This window comes from Perissodus microlepis, chromosome 18 (assembly GCF_051167445.1).
Source record: "Perissodus microlepis isolate ML-2025 ecotype Zambia chromosome 18, ASM5116744v1, whole genome shotgun sequence".
Classification (NCBI taxonomy): Eukaryota; Metazoa; Chordata; class Actinopteri; order Cichliformes; family Cichlidae; genus Perissodus; species Perissodus microlepis.
In genome coordinates, this window is record NC_140478.1 from 27,386,223 (window position 1) to 27,397,238 (window position 11,016).

An 11,016-nucleotide genomic window follows, 5' to 3' on the forward strand; every position below is an offset into this window, starting at 1 on the left:
ATGGAGGAGCAACACAGCGACACGTTAACCCCGACTGCTGCAGTTCCTGTATGAACTGAGCAACTCTGAAAATCCAAGGAAAAGCTGAGTGTAGTTTATTTAAAGCTCAGATGGACCTTGATGTACTAACATGCAGGCTGCATTCAGGACTTTGTCACACTGGTATATGAAGAGTGGGAACAAGACTTTGTAGTAATTTGTCTTACTATTGTCTTATTTGTTGTGATTTAGGGTCTGTGAATGTAAATAAACACATTTACATGAGGGCAACCTGATTTCAAGGAAATAAAAATGCTCAAATTTGAAAGCTTGTGAGTTATTTTGTTCATGTATCAGCTGTTTAGTCGTTTTATGACAAGATGGATGCTGTCGTTATATTTTAGTATAGTGTTTGAGTTAAGGAGAATAAAAGAATATTTAACATTAATTGTACCAATGTTGTTGTGTACGAAGCACAAATTAATTTAAAAAGTTTTAATTTATGAATTTTTGAGTACATGGTGTACTAGGTTGTACTTGCATAGAAATGTACATTTAAGGATATAAAGAACTATATTTAATGAGTTACAGTGAAAAGAAGTGCTTGGAAATAGTAATATAAACAGAAATTTCAATTTTTCTATTAACGGAAAATATCAGTTAATGATACAGAAAATATACTGTGAATAAACGGAATTTTCCGTTTTATAGCTGAAGGAAATGTCCGTAAATAGTACAGAGAGTATACTGTAAATCTACAGAATTTTCCGTTTTATCATTTACAGAAAAGTCCGTCAAACTTCCGTAAAAAAACAGAAAATGTACTGGCAGAAAATTACCAGGACATTTTCTGTTTTTCTACAGAATATTTTTTTACAGTGTAAGGCAACAAACACTTTGCACAACTCTACTAAGCTTGAAATTCATTATTTAACATGACCACATTTATTCTTCAACAAACTTTCTTGAAATTACCCTACCGTTGGCTAGTAGTAGAAAGGAAGAGTTCTCCAGGCTTGCAGGACATTCAAAGCTCTTCTTTGGATGTAGGCTGCCTTTTGATCCATTTTTTGTCACGATGACCCAACATTGCTTCAACAATGTCAGGGTCTAGACCAGGGGTGGGCAATTCCAGGCCTCGAGGGCCGGTGTCCTGCAGGTTTTAGATCCCACCCTGGGTTAACACACCTGAATCAAATGATTAGTTCATTACCAGACCTCTGGAGAACTTCAAGAAATGCTGAAGAGTCATTTAGCCCTTTAAATCAGCTGTGATGGATCATGGACACATCTAAAACCTCCAGGACAACGGCACTCGAGGCCTGGAGTTGCCTACCCCTGGTCTAGACTCTAGGGATGCTTACACTGATATGGTTAAACATTAAGACATTATAGTATGAGAAGTATTTTTTCATAGTACTGTATGCATGGATTATAATTCTTTGGGAATTATCTTGTTGGTGCAAAAATATTATTTTATATGTGTCAACCTGTGTTAACTAATAGCTCTAGGTTAACTAAAAAAAATCACGTGTTTTTCAGACAGGCTGCCTAAAGATACAGTTTAAAAGTGATTTTTGCCAAGTTGTCTACTTTCTGTAGACAACACTGGTTTATCCCTTGACTCAGGCAGTTTTCATGCTTGAAAAGATTCATGTGTCAGCATTAAGTGGCTTAACAAACAAAAACCTGAAGATATTCAGGTATAAGGACTGGGAAGAAAAATGTGTGATATCTCCAGAATACCTCCTGAAAGCCTGGAGAACTGTTGTTCAAGACCACCATAAAAGTTACAAGAAAGTCTGACTTCTTGGAAGCAAAAAATAAAGAATGAGGATCGGCTCAGGACTTTTGCACAATGCTGTAATTTCAACAGATTGAATGAAACCCCTCACGTTATAAACTCAACTGATTCTGAGATGTCACAGTATTTAAAAAAAAATCCCAGGTGAGCTTTAATCCAATCAAAGTCAGAATCTTTTTCCTCTTTAATTATCCACTGTCTAAAATCAAAGTCTCAGTTACTTAGAGATTAAAGCGGCAACAAAGAACTGCATTTAACTCACATCAGCTCAGCAGCGCACTTAGCTCTTCATCAGCAGCTCCACCATCAATGTTAATCTTCCTCCTCATCCTGAGTGTTTGTTTCCTGTGTGTCTGGCTAGCTGATTCAGTCCTTATCAGTCAACATCAGAAGGCTTAGCGCTGATTTATTTATTTATCTATTTATTTTCAGAGAGGTATAAAGAGGTATAAAATAGGCCCGAAATTCGGGTCCCAGCACTTATATTGAACCAGTTACATTTAATGTTTTTCCACGACTGCTGTGTTAATATGACAAGAGCATGTATCGCTCATTTTCCTGTGAATGACCATTTAGCTGTTTTCTGTGACTCTTTTTGAAGTGATGTTTGAACAGGCCAAAATAACATGGGACAAAAAATATAGCAGGAGTGCTATCACTTGGCTAAACCAGGATAAATAAACATCACCAGCAGCTCACTCAGTGAAAAATCAGTGAGTGCCTTTGTCTACCTTTTATAGTGCTCACTTACTCAGTATTTTGGGGACTTTTGTTCTTTAAGTAAATAGAATCTCATATTTAACAAATTGGCAAGCGTTAAAATATGACTATGTTAGAAAATGACTCATGTCTAGAAAATGAGCCGAGGTCTCAGATGGCCTTTGCTACACTGATGGATCAGAGATCTAATGCAGTTCGTACACTTGGAGATAAAGAGATCAACTTTGAAAGGATCATCTGACAAGTTTTATAGTCTGGCAGTGAAGAGTATTCATTCCTATTTGTTTTAGTTATTATTTATGTTACTTGTTTATTCAGATAACTTGATCATTTATTAATTTAAGTTTTCTCTTACTGTCTTCTTCTAGAGTTGGGGTTTTAGAATGTTTTTTCTTATTGACACTCTTGTCAAATTATCCATCTTCTTCCGCTTTATCCAGGGCCGGGTCGCGGGGGCAGCAGCCTAAGCAGAGAAGCCCAGACCTCCCTCTCCCCAGCCACCTCCTCCAGCTTATCCGGGGGAACACCAAGGCGTTCCCAGGCCAGTCGAGAGATATAATCTCTCCAGCGTGTCCTGGGTCTGCCCCGGGGCCTCCTCCCAGTGGGACATGCCCAGAACACCAACCCCAGGAGGCGCCCAGGAGGCATCCTTGTCAGATGCCCGAACCACCTCAGCTGGCTCCTTTCGATGTGGAGGAGCAGCGACTCTACTCTGAGCCCCTCCCGGATGGCCGAACCTCTCACCCTATCTCTAAGGGAGAGGCCAGCCACCCTTCGGAGGAAGCTCATTTCCGCCGCTTGTATCCGCAATCTCGTTCTTTCGGTCACTACCCACAGCTCGTGGCCATAGGTGAGGGTAGGGACGTAGATCGACCAGTAAATTGAGAGCTTCGCTTTTACACTCAGCTCCCTCTTCACCACGACGGACCGGTGCAGTGTCCGCATCACTGCAGCCGCCGCACCAATCCGGTTAAAAAGAGACCTTATCTATGATATAGCTTATTTGATCAGCCACCTTTCCCACAGGTGATGTGACCATAAGGGTCCAAACAGAATGTGGTTGAATTGAAAGTTTTCTCCAGTGATTCCTTTTATGGAAAATAGATAAAACACAGATAAAAGATTTCATGGTTTTGTTTTGTTTTGCGTTTTGCTGTTTTGTTGTTTAACTTTACGTCATAGACATTAAGTTTGTGGAGTTTTGTTATTAAAGGTATTATATATCCTTTAATAGTGATGTTCAAAGTTTCTTAGAGAAAAAGTTGTCCTGAACAAAAACTTGGAATGATTGTAAATTGATTTGGTTGCAGCTTTTAATGGACCCTGAATGTGATTTTCAGTCTTGAAAATTCCATCTTCTCCTGCACTAATGAATTTATCAGAGTTAAAGAAAATGCTAGAAAACATACAGATTAAAAAGTGTGAGGGTCTGTAATTCAGAACATTTTAACAGTATTACAGTAAGGTACAATTTTGCATGACTTCATTATATACACTGAGCCATATTAACAGCTGAAAGTATTTTACAAACAAATAAAAGGAATGTTTAGCATGACCCTTCTCTAATGCAGTTGTTTATGCAGTAATGTGAGTATGTACAGTAACTGCAAGCCTGAAAAGGCCACCACGAACTCTAAAACACCTGTGAGTCAAGGCACTGGAGACAGCACTGCAGTTTAAAAGCATACAATTAAGCATTCAGCACTTCACCTCCTTCTAGCACTGCACGCAGCAATGCAACAACCTAACTACACCTGTGTGAGTGACTCACTCTAACCCAGTGGCTTTGTTGTCAGAAGTGGGTCTGACCAGGTGTGAGAGAAAAGCTACAGCAACAACAAAAAGATGAAAGTTGTAGTGGTAGTCAGCTGAGGCTGAGCTGTGACCAAAGGAGTTACTGGAAGCAAAAAGAGGCCATAGCTGTCCAGTCACTGGATTGTTTCGGATATCTTCTTCTTCTGACTGCTCCCTTCAGCAGTCTCCACAGTGGATCATCGAAGTCTGTGGAGCTCGGAAAGAAAAGCGTCTGGACTTCTTTAAGTTTCTCGAAGATGTTTCACCTCTCATCCGAGAAGCTTCTTCAGTTCTAAGAGCATTTGGTGGAGAGTCCCAGATTTTTAAGCATTATTGGGAGTGTCCCTAAGAGGGTCATGAACCCCCTATTGATCCTCTGCCTCATCACACGAGCCAAGGTGTGAAAACTTGTGTGGGTCACAATCAGCCATTTTTACCCATTGTGAAAACTTGCCCCACACTATCATGTGACTTACTGAGATCAAATGACCCAAGATGTGAGTGGCCGTTAAGGCACCTGGGAAGGGATCTCAAAACTGGTTAACAGATGGCTCTTACACATGGACCTCCATCTCACCATATTCTCAGCATCCTCTTCTTTTCATGTCACGAACATAAACCTCCTCTCAGGTCTTCCCTTTTTCTTCCTGCCTGCCAGCTCCATATTCAGCATCCTTTGGCCAACATTTGCCCACTTCTCCATGTCCAAACCATATCGGCCATGATTCACGAAATTTGTCTTCAAACTTGTCAACCTGTTACAGCTGGCTCATAAGGTCGCAACACAAGGAGGAATATAAGAGCTGTTTACTCTCTGATAAATGTCATTTATTAACAAAAGAAAGAAAACATGCAACCACAAAAGAATAGAGACCAAGCACAAAGGCTGGGCAGCAAAAGTGAGGCCAACGGAGAGGGGCAGGGGTATGGAGGAGGCCACACCCCCTATACTTCACACATGTCCTGCGTCTATCATCAGAGGGTGACCCCTGTGAACTCAGGAACAGATCACAACCAACTAGAGAGTCATCCGTAACAGTGAGCTGTGCCTCTGATTGTCTTCACCTTTGCCACCTCCAGCTCACCTCCTGTCTGTTTATCAGTGCCGCCGTCTCCAAACCATACATCACTGTGATTCACACTACCATTTTGTAGACCTTGACACGTGTCTCCACCCACTCACCCTGCCTGCAATCTCTTCCTCACTTCTCTTGTGTGCTGTCCATTGCCTTGGATTGTTGACCCCGGGTATTTAAACTCTTCTACCTTCACTACTTCTGCTACTGCAAACATCATAGTCCACGGAGACTCCCACCTAACCTCATCTGTCAGCCGTCCATCACCATCAGAAACAAGAAGGGGTTCAGAGCTGATCCCTGATGTAATCCTACCCCCACCTTGAACCCATCTGTCACTCCTACAACACACACCTCACCACAATCTCGTTGTGTTTCTGAGATTTCTGTTTACGGAATGCAAAATAAAAATCTTTTCTTAATGCTGTTATAAAAAAACCAAACTAAAGGCCAAAATTTCAAGATTGCAAGTACATGTGCAGCTGGAGATTGCAGATATACTTCTTTAACTTCAGGGGATGCAGACATGTTGAACAGATAGAGAGTAAGAGAAAAACAATGTCACTCCTTCAACAGAAACCTATCATAGATCAATCAAAGTTAGCAGAAATGTAATTCATATTCAAGGTAAGCTGACTTCAAAGAGTGTTCAGACTGTTTTAATTTGTGTACACGTAATATTGTTCATTTCGCAATAAAAACACATTTTTCCCCTTCGTTCACATTAGTTTATACAAATGCTGCGAAGGTATTAAAAATAAAAAAGTATTTGCGTCACTCCGAGCTGAGAAAGTTGCACAGGAAAGACCTCGACTGAAGTGGCTTCAAGGAAAGTCAGATTGTCCTTGAGTGTACCTGCCAAAGTCCAGACTTAAACCTTCAAGAAGAAATGTGGAGAGACCAGAAGATGTCAGTTCACAGATGGTTCCTATGTAATCTGACAAAGCTTGAAAGGATCTGCCAGGAAAAATGGGACAAAGTGCCAGAATCCAGTTATGCAAAGCTTTAAGAGACAAAGAAGACTCAAATTTGTAATTGTTGCCAAATTGCAAATCACCAAAATAAGGTGAAGAATACTTTTGTGGATGTTTTAAATTTCTGTAGTCAGTTCATTTTAAATCAATTACAAAAGTTTGATAAAGCACGTCTGATTGTGGTATTACGGTTTATTGGCTGTAATAATCAAAATGTTACTTTTAAAAATTTCATCTATAACTTGATACAGCTTACAAAAAGTGCATCTAATTAGAAGTCAGCTATTGCTTTCACTTGCAGCTCAGAAGCCTGAGCTTTTGGCTGATAGTGATTATTTGTACATATGCTGACTTTATTATTTGCAGCTTTGTTTTGCTTGTATTCTGTCACATTTTGTTTATATGTTGAACATGCATGACTGCTTATATTAACTACGGCACTAGAGAAAAGTCATAATATCACCAAAGTCAGTGAGGATTCTTCCTCTGAGACTACAAATGTCTGCTAAGACAACTTGTTCAGAAGTTTTTGAGATATTCTGAGTTTAACTAGACCTGCATAATCTAAATTCACCATTGCTCAGCACACTGCTACTGCTGCAGCTTCCTCTCAACCCTACAATAACCTCCTCATCTTTCCTTTGAGCACTCCCTCCAAAAGCTGAACCCTTTCCACCCACTCTCCAATCTAAGTGATGTTTAATTCAAACCTGAAATTGCAGCACTTCGTGGTTTTTAATTTCACATGGTTAGCCTTTTCTGTAAGTCTTTTTTTCTTCATCTTTATTGTAGATCACAGCAGCGGTCGACACATTTTTACACATTAAGTAATTATGAAATAATGACTTTGCCCTGCAGTGAACAGAAACATGCCTCTGGCTTCCTCTAGGCAGACAGCAGGTCTGGGATATGTTACCATCCTCCGTCTGTTCTCCGGGGCTGCAGAATCAGTTTCACTTTGCAGCAAAGTGAAACTGATTCTGAGCAAAAAAAGACTTTGGTCTGCAACTAAAGTTCTAAAAATGCACTGAATAAAGATTAAAGTGATCTTGTGTTCAGAATACTTTTTTCTTGGTGCACATATGAACGTTAACTGACTTTTAAATTCAGCCAGCTTGTCTTTTATCAGAGTGCATCCTGTTTGCTCAGACAGTGAAGCTGGAGTTTAACCAAGGACATCCGTCCGCTCCAACAAGCTCCAGTCGCAGTACAAGTCTAACTCCCACAGGACAAAAACAACCCCTGTTGTTCTTATTGCTCCAAGTGTGAAATGACCTTGGACTTTCAGTGCACGGAGAATTGGAAACAAAGCTTTTTAATGCTTGCTGTCAACATTCAGGTGTCGCAAAGACTCCTCAGAGAGCCCGACATCCACCGTCTTTTTCAGCTTTAACTTTTGAGCTGCAGGTGTGGTGTTTAGTACTTGGGTGAAACAGCTGCTCCATTAGCTGCCAATCATGCTCCCTAACGACATCATTATCAGCTTAACAGATAATGGGAGGCAGGTGATAGTTAATAATGGTGTCAGCTCTGTCTCTGTCCATGGTGCTGAAGCGTCTCAGAAATCTGCTTAGACTCACAACCCCCAGAGTATGTGAAAGTGACAATGGCGCAGTTAAACTATATTAAACTATATGCCGTTTCATTCTGGGAATTTACATAGAGTTTGGAATGAAATCGAAAAAGGAAAGCATACAAAAACATACACAGAAGACCACAGAATCTCTTTAGTGTCCTGTCCACTCTACTGTTGTACAGTTTTAATTATTAGCAATGCCCATATGTAGCATCACTTTAAGCAAAGCTTTGTACAATACAGCGCCCCAAGTCACCACGTGCTGGACACAAATATTTGAATGCTCAAAAAGATGATAAACTAATACTGCTAAATTTTCCAATTTATTCAAAACGATTTGGCCCGGGTAAGTCAACAGATTAATCTTCTAACCCACCACTTTCCATGACATAACCTTTCGACACCATGTTTTATCACATCCCTTTACGGCCAGGGCCTTTGGAATTATTTCATCCTGGCTTCACCTTCATCCATTTGCTTTGCATAACTGCCACCTATTACTGCCTGCATCCTAGACTCATACTTTTTGTGCTACAAAAATCACAACTTTTATTATATCACTATTACATGAATGTATTACCATTGTATTTGATGTCACCCACAGATTAATAATACCACAGCCTGGGATCGAACCACCAACCTTCCAGTTAGTGCTCTACCATGTTTCCAGAAGTCTCCTGAGTTAGCCATACATGCACTGTAGTTGACCTTTGACCTTAATACAGTTAGAAACAGCATTCTAAGAGCTGCTGGCGGGAAATGAAATGCTTTCTGGTCTTCTTTTTTTATTTGTTTGGTGTCTTTGTGTCCAGCTGACATATGTAAGCCCTAAACCTTTAAACCCTCCCTTTTAACACTTTGTTTGGTCTCTACCCATGTGAGAAATGTGTCTCTATAATGGCTTTTATTCGCCAGTTGGCCCCTGATAGTGTCTGTCTGACATTTGATACTGAGCAGGTTGTATTTTAGGGCTTTTACTCTAAAAGCAGCTGCCTGCTGGGGCAGCAATACGACATGAGCAAAAACTGCTGCGTTTCCACACAGCTGAAACGTGGGGAGGAGCGGATTTAGGTAATAATTACGCCTGTAGGTGACTTCACACAACATCGTTACACTGTCATTTTATAGGGAATTGTAAAAAATATTTATTAAAGCCACTTTGAAAGGCCACCATCTCAAGAATCCTTACAGGTTCAACCCTCAAAAGCTGCGAACCTGAAATCACAAATACTTGTCAAAAAATACCTGCTGAGCTTGTTCAGCACGCTCTCACTTTGATTGCCCAGAGTGACTGTGACTGTAGAGTGAGATAAAAACTGTAAAACTGATTTACTTGAGGATCAGAGAGAGTTTATTAGTTGCCATTAATTATCCTAAATTACACTCTTAATGAGCTCATATTATTTTAGCCTCTACACTGCGGGAGTGGCAGCTTTGATCCAATCAGCCTTTACTCACACCCAACTGGGTGGGTTGCTAATAGTCTCTCTGTGTTGGATAATAAGAACCTTCTGTCTGTCCTCTGAAGTGATTCACTGACTTTCCCCGGCTGAGAAGTTTCTAAGCTTCTCCACGTGGGGTCTGAAATCTGCACATTTATGTTTCTGTGGATGTATTCCTGCAGAAAATGAGGAGTGGCTCTGCAACACATGGAGCATATCTTTATTCAGATTAGTATTATACATGGATGCCTTTTGAGTTTCTTGAGAGTTTTGGAGGAAACATCAAATTGATACACTATGACTGTAAAGACACAAAATGGCAAAAAGAAAAGAAAATCTCATTAAACATCGAGCCTTCTCCTTTAGAGCCTGAGGCAACTTTTAGGCATCTACCTCTACCTCATTTTGGATCTCATTTCTTCTTCCTAAATCTGAATGTTGTTTTTAGTTTAATTTGTATTTTAAATGCTTGCTTATACATTATGTAGACCACATAAAACTGCCTTTGGGTAAGTAATGTGTGATTCATTCTTTCCATGTATTTGTGTATAGACTAATTCTCTGTTTTGTCTCATTGAGCTGCATCAACTTTAAATACCGTGAGCAAATCCTCTTAGATCATATTTCTGAAAACTTTATTTCATTGTGTAATTAGGAGCCTTTGAAATCTCTTTGGTCCTTTGGAGTAATTATAAGTATTCATCTGGAAATGGCTTAACGCCACCAAGTCATCAAAGTACATGGTCCTCTGCACAATGCCTGAGTAAACCGGACTTATTTGGTCAGGAGGATTTTCTTTTAAAACCACTGATTAAAGCATGTTGGATTAAAGAAATGACTGAAGAGGAGACTCTGAGGATGCTGTGGTTCACTGTTCAGTGTGAATTAAATACAGGTTAATTAACTTTCTTTCATTAACGTTTTCAATTTGTTTGAGCTAGGTTTATTATGCACATTAGAGCATGCAAGTCCCTCAATGTGAACATTTGGCCTTGCTTCCATATATACTACATATGTACATGTAAAAAGAACAAAAGAAACACCTTCTACATTAGTGAAAGCAACGATGGCAGAACGCAGCCTGAAGCACTTAACTGGAGCTGGGCTTTCTGATTTTCCCTCAACCATAGAAACCAAATTCTTTAGTTATAAAGACCTTTGACAAAGACATGTACCAGCGACGGGAGCATTTCCAAGTCAACTCTGGTTATGGCATTGTGTGTTTTGGTCAGGTTGTCAATGTTCTCCAGTAGTTCAGAATGCTTTCAATAGCCAACCTGTTCTTATCTTGGGGCACTTCTCTTTCATAAGACGCACTGGCTGTGGTTAAACGGTTGGAGGTTGCAGGTTTGTTATCTTGGAGACCACAGTCTCTATCCTGTCGAGACCTTTGTGTTTTTTTACTTTGTTTTGCTTTTTTACCACTTGCTCATGTTACGGGTCCCAAAACTGGTTGTATCACAGTAAAATTTCCTCTTATTACAAAGACTCATAAAAACTAAATGAATGCACAAATATTCCCTTTCCCTGTGTTTTCACTTGCTGTACGTCAATGACAGGTTTTACTCGTCTTCAGTTTCAAACTGTATGAATTAAATGATCATTGACATCAATTCAGGTGTGTCAAAACTTCAAGATATCATGGCTTCAG